This window comes from Pseudophryne corroboree, chromosome 3, assembly GCF_028390025.1.
Source record: "Pseudophryne corroboree isolate aPseCor3 chromosome 3, aPseCor3.hap2, whole genome shotgun sequence".
Lineage (NCBI taxonomy): Eukaryota > Metazoa > Chordata > Amphibia > Anura > Myobatrachidae > Pseudophryne > Pseudophryne corroboree.
Genome location: NC_086446.1, coordinates 304,956,128 through 304,974,464, shown reverse-complemented (window position 1 = coordinate 304,974,464; position 18,337 = coordinate 304,956,128). Strand labels below are relative to the sequence as shown.

Genomic DNA, 18,337 nt, shown 5'->3' with positions numbered 1-18,337 from the left:
AGTGCCACAGTTTTCCTACCCAAGATCTATGCTATGGCACTAGCTGCTTACATACCCCTAAATCACACTTCACCCTGTACCTGGGAGAAATGTGATCTGAATATGGAATCCGAAGACTCTTGATGCTTTTCCCCAAATAGAGGGAGACCTCATTCTTTGTAGACCACATACTGTGCAGTTTACAATGAGACATAGATACATCGACAGAAAAGAAAAAAAATCCTGTCTCAGAAATGACAGGATAGTATGAGACAAACACTTTAAAGAACGTACAATTACACAAACACTGTTTTACACAGTCATAGAGTTTAATGTAGAAAGGGGACAATGACAAATGTAGACATATTGCTCAGACACTGAATTCATGTGCGGTCACTTCCTGAATATTATTTTCAAGTGATCAGGCTCTGAAAGAAACAGAGAGCAAAAACAGTAAGCAGGATAGAACGCCAAACATTACACATGTGCCAAACGGATTTCCTCTTTTATATGTGGGTGGAGAACACGGAAGGCAACTGTCAGTGAAAGCCCAACTGGCTGTGGTCGCATCCAATGTGACCGTGCCAGGTAAGTGGTTAATAAACAGAAACTGCAGACCTAAAACACATTTCATAACTGGAAAGTTTGAGTTACAAAAAATGTCCCACTTAGCTGCACTAGGGGGGTAATTCCAAGTTGATCGCAGCAGGAATTTTTTTTAGCAGTTGGGCAAAACCATGTGCACTGCAGGGGGGCGGGCAGATATAACGTGCAGAGAGTTAGATTTGAGTGTGGTGTTTTCAATCTGCAATCTAAATTGCAGTGTAAAAATAAAGCAGCCAGTATTTACCCTGCACAGAAACAAAATAACCCACACATATCTAACTCTCTCTGCACATGTTATATCTGCCCCCCCTGCACTGCACATGGTTTTGCCCAACTGCTAAAAAAATTCCTGCTGCGATCAACTTGGAATTACCCCCTATATCCTTACAAGTCAGCGATAGGCAACAGGCAGCCTGTCAAGCCTCCAGTTACTCCTTGCCTTGTTGTCACATTTGTTTGTTACAGCTAGTAAGACTTAAAAACATGTTGTGTGTCAAAATGCCCACTGCTCTGTATGTGGTGGTATAGCAGCTTCGTTGTACATTACTGAGTGTGTCAGTCAGCAAACCAATCTCTTACTGCCAGGGCTATGGAAAGCAAAATGAAATGAAAGCACTGATCTGTTCACCAGTCTGGCGTTGTACAGCTATGTGCAGAGCCAATTGCACGTGGCTATGTGTAATCAATGACGCAAAGACAGAAATTGGTAAAGGACAATTACAGAGCTGTGTATACAGTTATTTTCTGACCAAGCTAAAAAAGGTCCAAGTTATCTTGTCCAGACTGTATGTGCAGGCTCTCTGCCTGGGTATAACTATCCCCTGGGGCTTTGGAAACAGATGCAATCAATAGTTACTAAAACAAATACATTTTGCCACTGGCTAACCACAAAGACCAGCATGACATGGCATTGTTTTAGATCACAGGTTCTCAAACTCAGTCCTCAGGACCCCACACAGTACATGTTTTGGAGGTCTCTTCACAGAATCGCAAGTGAAATAATTAGCTCCACCTGTGGACCTTTTAAAATAGGTCAGTGAGTAATTAATACACCTGTGCACATGCTGGGTTACCTGCAAAACATGCACTGCGTGGGGTCCTGAGGACCGAGTTTGAGAATCTGTGTTTTAGATTGCCTAATTCTAACATCACGATCGTTCAGTTGGTGGGAAAAGTATCCAACTTTCCCCCTACAACAAGCAGATTACCATTCCAGCTAGTTGGTAAATCCAAACATGCCTGACCTGACCAACAAGTTGGAGTGACTTTTTTGCCATTCTTTGGAATGATCATTTGTCGGTTGCTTGGTATGAAAACTTTCTGGTGTGTGGTCAGCTTAAATGTTGCTTAAGGGACTGGTCTGCAGTCTGACAAGCCGTATATAGTTTTAAACAATAATGAACAAGGCGTCTGCGCCACTCACTCTTTCTTCGGTTTGACGACCTTCACGTTGGCACCTGCCACCTTCTCTGCCTCTGCTTTAAATTGTGGTTTCAGCGCCGCTCTCACTGCCTGCGCGCAGATCTGAGAGTAGCGGATATAACTGAAAAACAGATTATAGGCAAATATATTATATAATCCGAAACCACTGATAATACATGCAAAGGTGTTGGTGTCAAGGAAGGGGGGGGGGGGGGCAGTGTCAAGGGGGCATCCCCCCTTCCCCAATCATTTGAGAGGCATCAGTGTACTGGGTTGCGGGCCACCATCTAGGGTTACCACGGGCAATGTGTCTGTAGTCTCTGGACCGAGATATTCCCCTTTCTGGCTGCTCCACTTCCGCCCTTCCCACAAACCTTCTCTGTCTGCCTCCTGGGTCCTCCTCTCCCTGCACCTAGCTCCAACCCCTACATGCTCTGAAACCACTGATGGTCTCCACGCGATAATGAATAGTCTCCCACCGTATTTGGTAGGTGTGAGCCCAATGGTCACCACCCACCTTCCACAGTGCTGCACTGTGTGTAAGAGCAAGAGGAGTTGCAGGGCTGCAGACTTACAGCTGTGCCTGTCAAGTCAACTATAGACCGATGCCGATCAGTCAGCCCGACACAGTGTTGCTGGGATGCTGATGATCTGCCTCGCTCTATAGCCGACTTGACGAGCTCCTCGGTCAGTCAGCAGCCCTACAACTGGCTCTTTGTGTGGGTATACGCTAGACAGATCTGTCGATTCGAGCCACATCAGAATGACATATCGGCCAGATCGATCAGTGTGTACTGTTCTGTGCTGCATGGCCAACCAAAAGATGTCATGTACTATGCCATGCTACCGAATGCAGCATGGCATCCTATATTGCGTTATCACCCCTACATCATGCGCGTGTGTACGCATTGCAGGATGAATGGTCCTGTCGCCCATCGGATCATCCTGCTATATAGCGTTCTAGTGTGCAGCCAGCCTTACACGCATACAGTGTGCCCAATGCCACAATGCAGTCCTAGACTCCTCCTCAGGACCCTCCTCCAAGTTACAACTAACCTTAGAGCGAAGTTGCCAGTAGTACAGGCTGTCTTCCTGTACATATGTGAACCACAGATTGTTAAAACCATCAATGGCAGAAGGCCAAATAGTCTGTTGCCATCAACATCTATAGCAACAGATATTACACCATTCATGTGTGGCCAGTTACTCTGAGCTGGGCTCTGCTCTTCCCTCCCCGCCTGAAACCCAACCCCCTCTGGCACCGCCCAACCCCACTGGGCTGATTTTCAGCCATGGCATTTGTGTGCGCGCACATTACAGGGGGTGATGCCACTACTTACAGGAGTGTGCTACGAGTCAGGGGGGCCTGGCCTCTTGGCACGCCCTCATCTTTATTTGGGACACATACTAGGGAGGCCAATCCCAGGATCAGGATCGGCGGGATCCCGGTATTTGGGCCCAAAAATGCCGGGATTTGAATCCCGGGATTGGAGCATCCAATCCCGGGATTCACGGGATTCCACTGCGCATGTGCGGGAGGGAGGGTGTGTAAGTAATGCTACTGGCAGGCGGCAGCCATAGACAAACGCTGAATGAGGCGGCACTTCAAATGTAGCGCTGGCCGCCAGCCAATCAGAGCTGGCGGACCGGCAGCCAATCAGGTAAGCTGCCGGGCAGCCAATCAGGAGCGACTGCTGCAGCCGCTTCCCTGATTGGCTGCCGGTCTGCCAGCTCTGGTTGGCTGCCGGCCGGCGCTTCATTTGAAATGCCGCTGCGTTCAGTGTGTCCATGGCTGCCGCCCACCTAATAGTAAATAAGATTTTACTTACCGATAAATCTATTTCTCATAGTCCGTAGTGGATGCTGGGGACTCCGTCAGGACCATGGGGAATAGCGGCTCCGCAGGAGACAGGGCACAAAAGCAAGCTTTTAGGATCACATGGTGTGTACTGGCTCCTCCCCCTATGACCCTCCTCCAAGCCTCAGTTAGGTACTGTGCCCGGACGAGCGTACACAATAAGGAAGGATCTTGAATCCCGGGTAAGACTCATACCAGCCACACCAATCACACCGTACAACTTGTGATTTTAACCCAGTTAACAGTATGATAACAATGAAGTAGCCTCTAAAAAAGATGGCTCACAACAATAATAACCCGATTTTTTTGTAACAATAACTATGTACAAGTAATGCAGACAATCCGCACTTGGGATGGGCGCCCAGCATCCACTACGGACTATGAGAAATAGATTTATCGGTAAGTAAAATCTTATTTTCTCTAACGTCCTAGTGGATGCTGGGGACTCCGTCAGGACCATGGGGATTATACCAAAGCTCCCAAACGGGCGGGAGAGTGCGGATGACTCTGCAGCACCAAATGAGAGAACTCCAGGTCCTCCTCAGCCAGGGTATCAAATTTGTAGAATTTAGCAAACGTGTTTGCCCCTGACTAAGTAGCTGCTCGGCAAAGTTGTAAAGCCGAGACCCCTCGGGCAGCCGCCCAAGATGAGCCCACCTTCCTTGTGGAATGGGCATTTACAGATTTTGGCTGTGGCAGGCCTGCCACAGAATGTGCAAGCTGAATTGTACTACAAATCCAACGAGCAATAGTCTGCTTAGAAGCAGGAGCACCCAGCTTTTTGGGTGCCTACAATATAAACAGCAAGTCAGACTTTCTGACTCCAGCCGTCCTGGAATTATATATATATATATATATATATATATATATATATATATATATATTTTCAGGGCCCTGACAACGACTAGCAACTTGGAGTCCTCCAAGTCCCTAGTAGCCGCAGGCACCACAATAGGTTGTTTCAGGTGAAACGCTGACACCACCTTAGGAAGAAACTGGGGACGAGTCCGCAGTTCTGCCCTGTCCGAATGGAAAATCAAATATGGGCTTTTGTAAGACAAAGCCGCCAATTTTGACAATCGCCTGGCCTAGGCCAGGGCCAACAGCATGGTCACTTTCCATGTGAGATATTTCAAATCCACAGATTTGAGTGGTTCAAACCAATATGATTTGAGGAATCCCAACACTACGTTGAGATCCCACGGTGCCACTGGAGGCACACAAGGGCTGTATATGCAATACTCCCTTGACAAACGTCTGGACTTCAGGAACTGAAGGCAATTCTTTCTGGAAGAAAATCTATAGGGCCGAAACTTGAACCGTAATGGACCCAATTTTAGGCTCATAGACACTCCTGTTTGCAGGAAGTGCAGAAAATAAGAATTTACTTACCGATAATTCTATTTCTCGGAGTCCGTAGTGGATGCTGGGGTTCCTGAAAGGACCATGGGGATTAGCGGCTCCGCAGGAGACAGGGCACAAAAAGTAAAGCTTTTCCAGATCAGGTGGTGTGCACTGGCTCCTCCCCCTATGACCCTCCTCCAGACTCCAGTTAGGTACTGTGCCCGGACGAGCGTACACAATAAGGGAGGATTTTGAATCCCGGGTAAGACTCATACCAGCCACACCAATCACACCGTACAACTTGTGATCTAAACCCAGTTAACAGTATGATAACAGAAGAGCCTCTGAAAGATGGCTCCCTAAACAATAACCCGAATTAGTTAACAATAACTATGTACAAGTATTGCAGATAATCCGCACTTGGGATGGGCGCCCAGCATCCACTACGGACTCCGAGAAATAGAATTATCGGTAAGTAAATTCTTATTTTCTCTATCGTCCTAGTGGATGCTGGGGTTCCTGAAAGGACCATGGGGATTATACCAAAGCTCCCAAACGGGCGGGAGAGTGCGGATGACTCTGCAGCACCGAATGAGAGAACTCCAGGTCCTCCTTTGCCAGGGTATCAAATTTGTAGAATTTTACAAACGTGTTCTCCCCTGACCACGTAGCTGCTCGGCAGAGTTGTAATGCCGAGACCCCTCGGGCAGCCGCCCAAGATGAGCCCACCTTCCTTGTGGAATGGGCCTTAACAGATTTAGGCTGTGGCAGGCCTGCCACAGAATGTGCAAGTTGAATTGTGTTACAAATCCAACGAGCAATCGACTGCTTAGAAGCAGGCGCACCCAACTTGTTGGGTGCATACAGTATAAACAGCGAGTCAGATTTTCTGACTCCAGCCGTCCTTGAAATGTATATTTTTAAAGCTCTGACAACGTCCAACAACTTGGAGTCCTCCAAGTCACTTGTAGCCGCAGGCACTACAATAGGCTGGTTCAGGTGAAACGCTGATACCACCTTAGGGAGAAAATGCGGACGCGTCCGCAGCTCTGCCCTATCCGAATGGAAAATTAAATAAGGGCTTTTATAAGATAAAGCCGCCAGTTCAGATACTCTCCTGGCGGACGCCAGGGCCAGTAACATAGTCACTTTCCATGTGAGATATTTCAAATCCACATTTTTTAGTGGTTCAAACCAATGGGATTTGAGGAAATCTAAAACTACATTTAGATCCCACGGTGCCACCGGAGGCACCACAGGAGGCTGTATATGCAGTACTCCTTTGACAAAAGTCTGGACCTCAGGAACTGAGGCCAATTCTTTTTGGAAGAATATTGACAGGGCCGAAATTTGAACCTTAATAGATCCCAATTTGAGACCCATAGACAATCCTGATTGCAGGAAATGTAGGAAACGACCCAGTTGAAATTCCTCCGTCGGAGCACTCCGATCCTCGCACCACGCAACATATTTCCGCCAAATGCGGTGATAATGCTTCGCGGTGACTTCCTTTCTTGCCTTAATCAAGGTAGGAATGACTTCTTCTGGAATGCCTTTTCCTTTTAGGATCTGGCGTTCAACCGCCATGCCGTCAAACGCAGCCGCGGTAAGTCTTGGAATAGACACGGTCCCTGCTGAAGCAGGTCCGGTCTTAGAGGTAGAGGCCACGGATCGTCCGTGACCATCTCTTGAAGTTCCGGGTACCAAGACCTTCTTGGCCAATCCGGAGCCACTAGTATCGTTCTTACTCCGCTTTGCCGTATGATTCTCAATACCTTTGGTATGAGAGGCAGAGGAGGAAACACATACACCGACTGGTACACCCAAGGTGTTACCAGCGCGTCCACAGCTATTGCCTGCGGATCTCTTGACCTGGCGCAATACCTGTCCAGTTTTTTGTTGAGGCGAGACGCCATCATGTCCACCATTGGTCTTTCCCAACGGTTTATTAGCATGTGGAAAACTTCTGGATGAAGTCCCCACTCTCCCGGGTGAAGATCGTGTCTGCTGAGGAAGTCTGCTTCCCAGTTGTCCACTCCCGGGATGAACACTGCTGACAGTACTATCACGTGATTCTCCGCCCAGCGAAGGATCCTGGCAGCTTCTGCCATTGCACTCCTGCTTCTTGTGCCGCCCTGTCTGTTTACATGGGCGACTGCCGTGATGTTGTCCGACTGGATCAACACCGGTCTTCCTTGAAGCAGAGGTTCCGCCTGGCTTAGAGCATTGTAGATTGCTCTTAGTTCCAGAATGTTTATGTGAAGAGACTTTTCCAGGCTCGACCACACTCCCTGGAAGTTTCTTCCTTGTGTGACTGCTCCCCAGCCTCTCAGGCTGGCGTCCGTGGTCACCAGGATCCAATCCTGTATGCCGAATCTGCGGCCCTCCAATAGATGAGCCCTCTGCAACCACCACAGAAAAGATACCCTTGTCCTTGGAGACAGGGTTATCCGCAGGTGCATCTGAAGATGCGTGCATTGATGTACAGACACCTTTCCTGGTTTTAGGAGATTCCTGACCAGGTCGGATAACTCCTTGGCTTTTTCCTCGGGAAGAAAAACCTTTTTCTGAACCGTGTCCAGAATCATCCCTAGGAACAGCAGACGAGTTGTCGGCATTAATTTGGATTTTGGAATATTCAGAATCCATCCGTGCTGCTTTAGCACCTCTTGAGATATTGCTAATCCCATCTCTAGCTGTTCTCTGGACCTTGCCCTTATTAGGAGATCGTCCAAGTATGGGATAATTAATACGCCTTTTCTTCGAAGAAGAATCATCATCTCGGCCATTACCTTTGTAAAGACCCGAGGTGCCGTGGACAAACCAAACGGCAGCGTCTGAAACTGATAGTGACAGTTTTGTACAACGAACCTGAGGTACCCCTGGTGTGAGGGGTAAATTGGAACGTGGAGATACGCATCCTTGATGTCCAAGGATACCATAAAGTCCCCTTCTTCCAGGTTCGCTATCACTGCTCTGAGTGACTCCATCTTGAACTTGAACTTCTTTATGTACAGGTTCAAGGACTTCAGATTTAGAATAGGCCTTACCGAGCCATCCGGCTTCAGTACCACAAATAGAGTGGAATAATACCCCTTCCCTTGTTGTAGAAGAGGTACCTTGACTATCACCTGCTGAGAGTACAGCTTGTGAATGGCTTCCAAAACCGTCTCCCTTTCGGAAGGGGACGTTGGTAAAGCAGACTTCAGGAAACAGCGAGGTGGATCTGTCTCTAATTCCAACCTGTACCCCTGAGATATTATCTGCAGGATCCAGGGATCTACCTGCGAGTGAGCCCACTGCGCGCTGTAATTTTCGAGACGACCTCCCACCGTCCCCGAGTCCGCTTGAGAAGCCCCAGCGTCATGCTGAGGCTTTTGTAGAAGCCGGGGAGGGCTTCTGTTCCTGGGAAGGAGCTGCCTGTTGCTGTTTCTTCCCTCGACCTCTGCCTCGTGGCAGATATGAATAGCCCTTTGCTCTCTTATTTTTAAAGGAACGAAAGGGCTGCGGTTGAAAAGTCGGTGCCTTTTTCTGTTGGGGAGTGACTTGAGGTAGAAAGGTGGATTTCCCGGCTGTAGCCGTGGCCACCAAATCTGATAGACCGACTCCAAATAACTCCTCCCCTTTATACGGCAAAACTTCCATATGCCGTTTTGAATCCGCATCGCCTGTCCACTGTCGCGTCCATAAAGCTCTTCTGGCCGAAATGGACATAGCACTTACCCGTGATGCCAGTGTGCAGATATCCCTCTGTGCATCACGCATATAAAGAAATGCATCCTTTATTTGTTCTAACGACAGTAAAATATTGTCCCTGTCCAGGGTATCAATATTTTCAATCAGGGACTCTGACCAAACTACCCCAGCACTGCACATCCAGGCAGTCGCTATAGCTGGTCGTAGTATAACACCTGCATGTGTGTATATACTTTTTTGGATATTTTCCATCCTCCTATCTGATGGATCTTTAAGTGCGGCCGTCTCAGGAGAAGGTAACGCCACTTGTTTTGATAAGCGTGTTAGCGCCTTGTCCACCCTAGGAGGTGTTTCCCAGCGCTCCCTAACCTCTGGCGGGAAAGGGTATAATGCCAATAATTTCTTTGAAATTATCAGCTTTTTATCAGGGGCAACCCACGCTTCATCACACACGTCATTTAATTCTTCTGATTCAGGAAAAACTATAGGTAGTTTTTTCACACCCCACATAATACCCTGTTTAGTGGTACCTGTAGTATCAGCTAAATGTAACGCCTCCTTCATTGCCAAAATCATATAACGTGTGGCCCTACTGGAAAATACGGTTGATTCGTCACCACTGGAATCAGTGCCTGTGTCTGGGTCTGTGTCGACCGACTGAGGCAAAGGGCGTTTTACAGCCCCTGACGGTGTTTGAGGCGCCTGGACAGGCACTAATTGATTGTCCGGCCGCCTCATGTCGTCAAACGACTGCTTTAGCGTGTTGACACTATCCCGTAATTCCATAAATAAAGGCATCCATTCTGGTGTCGACCCCCTAGGAGGTGACATCCCCATATTTGGCAATTGCTCCGCCTCCACACCAATATCGTCCTCATACATGTCGACACACACGTACCGACACACAGCAGACACACAGGGAATGCTCTAAACGAAGACAGGACCCACTAGCCCTTTGGGGAGACAGAGGGAGAGTCTGCCAGCACACACCAAAAAGCGCTATATATGACAGGGATAGCCTTATAATAAGTGCTCCCTTATAGCTGCTTTATATATATCAAGATATTGCCATTAAATTTGCCCCCCCTCTCTGTTTTACCCTGTTTCTGTAGTGCAGTGCAGGGGAGAGACCTGGGAGCCGTCCTGACCAGCGGAGCTGTGAGAGGAAATGGCGCAGTGTGCTGAGGAGATAGGCCCCGCCCCTTTTTCGGCGGGCTCGTCTCCCGCTATTTTGTGAATACAGGCAGGGGTTAAATATCTCCATATAGCCTCTGGGGGCTATATGTGAGGTATTTTTAGCCTTTATATAGGTTTACATTTGCCTCCCAGGGCGCCCCCCCCCAGCGCCCTGCACCCTCAGTGACTGCGTGTGAAGTGTGCTGAGAGGAAAATGGCGCACAGCTGCAGTGCTGTGCGCTACCTTTAGAAGACTGCAGGAGTCTTCAGCCGCCGATTCTGGACCTCTTCTTACTTCAGCATCTGCAAGGGGGCCGGCGGCGCGGCTCCGGTGACCATCCAGGCTGTACCTGTGATCGTCCCTCTGGAGCTGATGTCCAGTAGCCAAGAAGCCAATCCATCCTGCACGCAGGTGAGTTCACTTCTTCTCCCCTCTGTCCCTCGTTGCAGTGATCCTGTTGCCAGCAGGAATCACTGTAAAATAAAAAACCTAAGCTAAACTTTCTCTAAGCAGCTCTTTATGAGAGCCACCTAGAATTGCACCCTTCTCGGCCGGGCACAAAAATCTAACTGGAGTCTGGAGGAGGGTCATAGGGGGAGGAGCCAGTGCACACCACCTGATCTGGAAAAGCTTTACTTTTTGTGCCCCGTCTCCTGCGGAGCCGCTAATCCCCATGGTCCTTTCAGGAACCCCAGCATCCACTAGGACGATAGAGAAATCGACCTAGTTGAAATTTTTTCGTGGGGCCTTCCTGGCCTCACCCACGCAACATATTTTTACCACATGTGGTGATAACGTTGTGCGGTCACCTCCTTCCTGGCTTTGACCAGAGTAGGTATGACCTCTTCCGGAATGCCTTTTCCCTTAGGATCCGGCGTTCAAACCGCCATGCCGTCAAACGCAGTCGCGGTAAGTCTTGGAACAGACAAGGTCCCTGCTGGAGCAGGTCCTTTCTTAAAGGCCGATGCCACGGTTCCTCTTGGAACAGACATGGTACTTGCTGAAAGCAAATCCCTTCTTAGCTCCCGAGGCCATTAGTCCTCTGTGAGCATCTCTTGAAGTTCCGGTTACCAAGTCCCTCTTGGCCAATCCGGAGCCACGAGTATAGTTCTTACTCCTCTATGTCTTATAATTCTCAATACCTTGGTTATGAGAAGCAGAGGAGGGAACACATACACCGACTGTTACACCCACGGTGTTACCAGGACGTCCACAGCTATCGCCTGAAGGTCTCGTGACCTGGCGCAATACCTGTCCCATTTTTTGTTCGGGCGGGACGCCATCATGTCCACCTTTGGTCTTTCCTAACGGTTCACAATCATGCGGAAAACTTCCCGATGAAGTTCCCACTCTCCCGGGTGGAGGTCGTGCCTGCTGAGGAAGTCTGCTTCCCAGTCGTCCACTCCCGGAATGAACACTGCTGACAGTGTTATCACATGATTTTCCGCCTAGCGAAAAATCCTTGCAGTTTTGCCACTGCCCTCCTGCTTCTTGTGCCGCCCTTTCTGTTTACGTGGGCGACTGCCGTGATGTTATCCCACTGGATCAATACCGGCTGACCTTGAAGCAGAGGTCTTGCTAAGCTTAGAGCATTATAAATTTGCTCTTAGCTCCAATATATTTATGTGGAGAGAATTCTCCAGACTTGATCACACTCCTTGTGCGACTGCTCCCCAGCCTCTCAGGCTGGCCTCCGTGGTCACGAGCATCCAATCCTGAATGCCGAATCTGCGGCCCTCTAGAAGATGAGCACTCTGTAATCACCACAGGAGAGACACCCTTGTCCTTGGATATAGGGTTATCCGCTGATGCATCTGAAGATGCGATCCGGACCATTTGTCCAGCAGATCCCACTGAAAAGTTCTTGCGTGAAATCTGCCGAATGGAAGCGCTTCGTAATAAGCCACCATTTTTACCAGGACTCTTGTGCAATGATGCACTGACACTTTTCCTGGTTTTAGGAGGATCCCGATTAGCTCGGATAACTCCCTGGCTTTCTCCTCTGGGAGAAACACCTTTTCCTGGACTGTGTCCAGAATCATCCCTAGGACCAGCAGACGTGTCGTCGGAACAACTGCGGTTTTGGAATATTTAGAATCCACCCGTGCTGTCGTAGAACTACTTGAGATAGTGCTACTCCGACCTCCAACTGTTCTCTGGACCTTGTTCTTATCAGGAGGTCGTCCATTTTCTTTGAAGACGAATCCTCCTTTCGGTCATTACCTTGGTAAGGACCCGGGGTGCCTTGGACAATCCAACGGCATCGTCTTGAAACTGATAGTGACAGTTCTGTACCACGAACCTGAGGTACCCTTGGTGAGAAAAGGCAAATTTTGGGACATGGAGGTAAGCATCCCTGATGTCCCGGGACACCATCTAGTCCCCTTGTTCTTTGCTATCACTGCTCTGAGTGACTCCATCTGGATTTGAACCCTTGTAAGTGTGCAAATTTTTCAGATTTAGAATAGGTCTCACCTAGCCTTTAGTACCACCATATAGTGTGGAGTAATACCCCTTTCCTTGTTGTCGGAGGGGTAATTTTATTATCACCTGCTGGGAATACAGCTTGTGAATTGTTTTCAATACTGCCTCCCTGTCGGAGGGAGACATTGGTACAGCAGACTACAGGAACCTGCGAGGGGGGAAACCTCTCGACATTCCAATCTGTACCCCTTGGATACTACTTGTAGGATCCAGGGGTCCTGTACGGTCCCAGCGTCATGCTGAGAACTTGGTAGAAGCGGTGGAAGGCTTCTGTTCCTGGGAATGGGCTGCCTGCTGCAGTCTTCTTCCCTTTCCTCTATCCCTGGGCAGATATGACTCTTATAGGGACAAAAGGACTGAGGCTGAAAAGACGGTGTCTTTTTCTGCAGAGATGTGACTTAGGGTAAAAAAACGGTGGATTTTCCAGCAGTTGCCCTGGCCACCAGGTCCCATGGACCGACCCCAAATAACTCCTCCCCTTTATACGGCAATACATCTTTGTGCCGTTTGGAATCTGCATCACCTGACCACTGTCGTGTCCATAAACATCTTCTTGCAGATATGGACATCGCATTTACTCTTGATGCCAGAGTGCAAATATCCCTCTGCGCATCTCGCATATATAGAAATGCATCCTTTAAATGCTCTATAGTCAATAAAATACTGTCCCTGTCAAAGGTATCAATATTTTTAGTCAGGGAATCCGACCAAGCCACCTCAGCTCTGCACATCCAGGCTGAGGCGATCGCTGGTCGCAGTATAACACCAGCATGTGTGTGTATACTTTTTAGGATATTTTTCAGCCTCCTATCAGCTGGCTCCTTAAGTACGGCCCTATCCGTAGATGGTACCGCTACTTGTTCTGATAAGCGTGTGAGCGCCTTATCCACCCTGAGGGGTGTTTCCCACCGCGCCTTAACTTCAGGCGGGAAAGGGTATACCGCCAATAATTTTCTATCGGGGGAAACCCACGCATCATCACACACTTCATTTAATTTATCTGATTCAGGAAAAACTACAGGTAGTTTTTTCACCTCACACATAATACCCTTTTTTGTGGTACTTGGAGTATCAGAAATATGTAGTGTTCACTCTAGGTGTCTTTCACAGGGCGCTGCGCCCTGCCCCTTTTTTAGACACCTGAATGCGCCCTGCCCATTTGTGTGCGCCCTCCCGCCCCGCACTTTGCTGCCCGCCGGACCCCGCCAAGCCACCGGACACATTACTGCAGTAATCCAGTGTGCTTAATCACAGTCACACTGTCTCCCTGCATGAGAGACAGAGACCTCCGCGGCCCGCCCCGTCTGTCCTGCCCCATCTGTCCCGCCCACCTCGTCCGTCCCGCCCGCCCACCTCGTCCGTCCTTAGTTGTCAGCCGCCGCATCTCCCCTCCTCTGCGAGAGACAGGAGGGCTGGGTTTGCCTCTCCCGCCGAGGCAAACCCAGCCCTCCCTCCTCTCTGTGTGCATGGCCAGACACCCGCGGGCAACCCCCACCAGCCAGTGCCACTGGCCAGCGTACCCATCTACCGGAGTGTGACCCTCAGCTGCCAGAGTGTGAGTAAGTAGATACACATAATAATGAACATGTATTTTAATGCATTGCCATATCCTGCCCCCACCCCCTGCATGTGACCCCATTTACCCCCAGCCTTTGTGTGTGGCACACTTTACCCCCCTCACCCTGGTTTGTGCGCCCCCCCCCCCCCCCCGTGTGTGTGACACCTTGTGCCCTCCTGCCCCCCCAACCCCCTGTGTGTGGCCCCACTACCCCTTGTCTTATGTGTGTGCGGAACCATCTACCCCCCCCCTCCTCCTCCTCCAATGTGTCTCAGTGCTTTCTACCTGGTGCAATGTTTCTCAGTGCTCTCTACCTGGTGCAATGTTTCTCGCTGCTCTCTACCTGGTGCAATGTTTCTCAGTGCTCTCTACCTGGTGCAATGTTTCTCGGTGCTCTCTACCTGGTGCAATGTTTCTCGGTGCTCTCTACCTGGTGCAATGTTTCTCGGTGCTCTCTACCTGGTGCAATGTTTCTCGGTGCTCTGTACCTGGTGCAATGTTTCTCGGTGCTCTCTACCTGGTGCAATGTTTCTCGGTGCTCTCTACCTGGTGCAATGTTTCTCGGTGCTCTCTACCTGGTGCAATGTTTCTCGGTGCTCTGTACCTGGTGCAATGTTTCTCGGTGCTCTCTACCTGGTGCAATGTTTCTCGGTGCTCTCTACCTGGTGCAATGTTTCTCGGTGCTCTCTACCTGGTGCAATGTTTCTCGGTGCTCTCTACCTGGTGCAATGTTTCTCGGTGCTCTCTACCTGGTGCAATGTTTATCGGTGCTCTCTACCTGGTGCAATGTTTCTCGGTGCTCTCTACCTGGTGCAGTGTTTCTCGGTGCTCTCTACCTGGTGCAGTGTGTCTCAGTGCTCTCTACCTGGTGCAGTGTGTCTCAGTGCTCTCTACCTGGTGCAGTGTGTCTCAGTGCTCTCTACCTGGCGCAGTGTGTCTCAGTGCTCTGCCTGGCGCAAAGTGTAGAATGTGCTCTGCCTGGCGCAATATGTATAACGTGCTCTACCTGTCGCAGTGTGTATAGGAGGTTCTACCTGGTGCAGTGTGTATTAGCTGCACTATTGTGTGGTGTAATGTGAATTGCCACTATTATGTGGCCATGCCCCTAACCCCACGAAAAACAACGCCCCTAAATTTTCGCCTTTGGCGCGCACTGCCCATTCTTTATCATGTGGGAATGGGAGGACCAAGCATTATAGTATGTACCTAATTTTGCCCTTCTAACTGAAAAATGTGCCCTCCCGAACGAAAAATGTGCCCTCCCGAATGAAAAATGTGCCCTACCCGTGATCAGCACCCTGCCCTAAAAAATTCCTAGAGTGAACACTAAATATGTAACACCTCCTTCATTGCCCTTAACGTGTGGCCCTAAAAGAAAATACGTTTGTTTCTTCACCGTCGACACTGAAATCAGTGTCCGTGTCTGGGTCGACCGACTGAGGTAAATGGGCATTTTACAGCCCCTGACGGTGTTTGAGACGCCTGGACAGATACTAATTTGTTCGCCGGCCCTCTCATGTCGTCAACCGGCTTGCAGCGTGTTGACATTGTCACGTAATTTCCATAAATAAGCCATCCATTCCGGTGTCGACTCCCTAGAGAGTGACATCACCATACAGGCAATTTGCTCCGCCTCCTCACCAATATTTTCCTCATACATGTCGACACACACGTACCGACATACAGCACACACATAGGGAATGCTCTGATAGAGGACAGGACCCACTAGCCCTTTGGGGAGACAGAGGGAGAGTTTGCCAGCACACACCAAAACACTAATTATCCAGGGACAACCTTTATATAAGTGTTCCTCCCTTATAGCATTTTAATATATATACATATCGCCAAATCAGTGCCCCCCCTCTCTGTTTTAACCCTGTTTCTGTAGTGCAGTGCAGGGGAGAGCATGGGAGCCTTCCCACCAGCCTTTCTGTGAGGGAAAATGGCGCTGTGTGCTGAGGAGAATAGGCCCCGCCCCCTTTTCGGCGGGCTTCTTCTCCGGAGTTTTAGATATCTGGCAGGGGTTAAATACATCCATATAGCCTCAAGGGCTATATGTGATGTATTTTTCGCCATACAGGTATTATACATTGCTGCCCAGGGCGCCCCCCTCCAGCGCCCTGCACCCTCCGTGACCGCTGTGTGAAGTGTGCTGACAACAATGGCGCACAGCTGCAGTGCTGTGCGCTACCTGATGAAGACAGAGTCTTCTGCCGCCTGGTTCCGGACCTCTTCATCTTCAGCGTCTGCAAGGGGGGTCGGCGGCGCGGCTCCGGGACGAACCCCAGGGCGAGCCCTGTGTTCCGACTCCCTCTGGAGCTATGTCCAGTAGCCTAAGAATCCAATCCATCCTGCACGCAGGTGAGTTGAAAATCTCTCCCCTAAGTCCCTCGATGCAGTGAGCCTGTTGCCAGCAGGACTCACTGAAAATAAAGAACCTAAAAACTTTTTCTAAGTAACTCTTTAAGAGAGCCACCTAGATTGCACCCTTCTCGGCCGGGCACAAAAACCTAACTGAGGCTTGGAGGAGGGTCATAGGGGGAGGAGCCAGTACACACCATGTGATCCTAAAAGCTTGCTTTTGTGCCCTGTCTCCTGCGGAGCCGCTATTCCCCATGGTCCTGACGGAGTCCCCAGCATCCACTAGGACGTTAGAGAAAGTGGTATTACTTACACCCACCCTCCCTCCGTGCAGTGCTAACAGCCTCCCTCCCGCGCCACTACCAACCCTCCCCGTTAACTACACCCTCCGCACCGCACCCTACACCCTCCCGCGCCGCTACCCACACCCTCCCTCCCTTCCGCACCGCTACCTACACCGTCCCGTACCGCTACCTACCCTCCAGTGCTGCTCCCTACACCCTTTTTCACTGATCTCAACTGCAATCCCAGGATCCCGGGATTGAACGTTTTTCAATTCCGAATCCCGGGATTGGCCTCCCTAACACATATATTGCAAGACAGCGGCCATCCCGGCTCTTGCCCATCTGACATTTGCCAAAAGTGCCAAGTGGCCAGTCAAGGCCTGGGTTCAACTGAAAATACACTCAAAGAGGGAAAAGCCAAGTCTTATTACCCTCCATGCACATTCTCAGACTGGGTGAACAGCTATGAGTGGATCCTTCGGATCCCTCACCTATAACAGCCACTCGCTTCTGCCACAACTGGCTGTATGTGTAATACTCCACCACCGGTACCCGGCCAGCCTGCCCTACCCCCTCCCTCCTGATGTGTGCACCATTCCCCTTATGACATTAGTGAATAAGCCCTTCATCACCCAGATCACCGTCTTTCTCCTCTGGTTTGCCGCAATGTAGGCACCGGATACCCCCGCAGGGTCTCACCTAAGCCCGGCTTGTCTCCAGTACGCCACCATGGTTCTAGCAGCAACGGACCCGTTCACTGACCGACGAGTGAGTCTGACAGAAGGTCAGGAGGAGACACAGGACGGAAGAGGAAAGCCTCCCTGCAAAACACAAACCAATCACCTGACGGCAGAGGAAATCCGCTCTGCAACCAACCAATCACCTGGCGGAAAAGGAAAGCCGCTGTGCAACCAACCAATCATCTGGCGGAAGAGGAAAGCCGCTCTGCAACCAACCAATCACCTGGCGGAAGAAAAGAAAAAAAAGCCGCTCTGCAACCAATCAATCAATCAATCAATCAATCAATCACATGGCGGAAAATGAACGCCGCAATGGAAGGAACCCGCTGTCTCCGGGCGGAGTGTCATAATGAGACGCCCGCTGCTAACGCAATATCCTGGTTATCTAACTTTTTTGTTACAACTTTATAAATATGTTATGAAAACGCCGATGAACGTGTATTGCACAGTGACCCCTTCCTGAGCCTTTCAGTCACATGAGACTCCGATCTAGGACACTGGGGGCAGTAACAGGCGAAGCACTGTGTGTTTTCTCCTTAGGGATGCGATATCGAAAGAAAACATTGGTTAAACAATATTTTTGAATATTTGTTACAAGACATTGTTTAGTATACCCTCCAACGTTTTACACGTAAAAATCGGTACAAATTCGAAAAGGTGCGTGGCCACGGGTAAAGGGGGGAGGGGGCGTAGCCACGCCCATTTTCCTATACTTTCAGTGGAAGTTTGGAGAGCCAAAAATCGGTACAGACCATAAAAAAAAGGTACATGATTTGGAGGGTATGTGTTTAGTATTAAACATTGGTGCTATGAGACCAATGTTAATGT

The 18,337-nt window shown here is 49.6% G+C and overlaps 1 long non-coding RNA gene across 1 annotated transcript; it reads right to left on the bottom strand.

Annotated features, from left to right (window-relative positions):
* Window positions 1–287: 287 nt before the first annotated feature.
* On the bottom strand, window positions 288–17,597 carry LOC135057728 (uncharacterized). Its single transcript, XR_010244327.1, has 3 exons — window positions 17,469–17,597; window positions 2,009–2,128; window positions 288–407 (listed from the first exon to the last, which is right to left on the bottom strand). It is a non-coding gene; the product is annotated as an uncharacterized LOC135057728 (long non-coding RNA).
* Window positions 17,598–18,337: the final 740 nt, after the last annotated feature.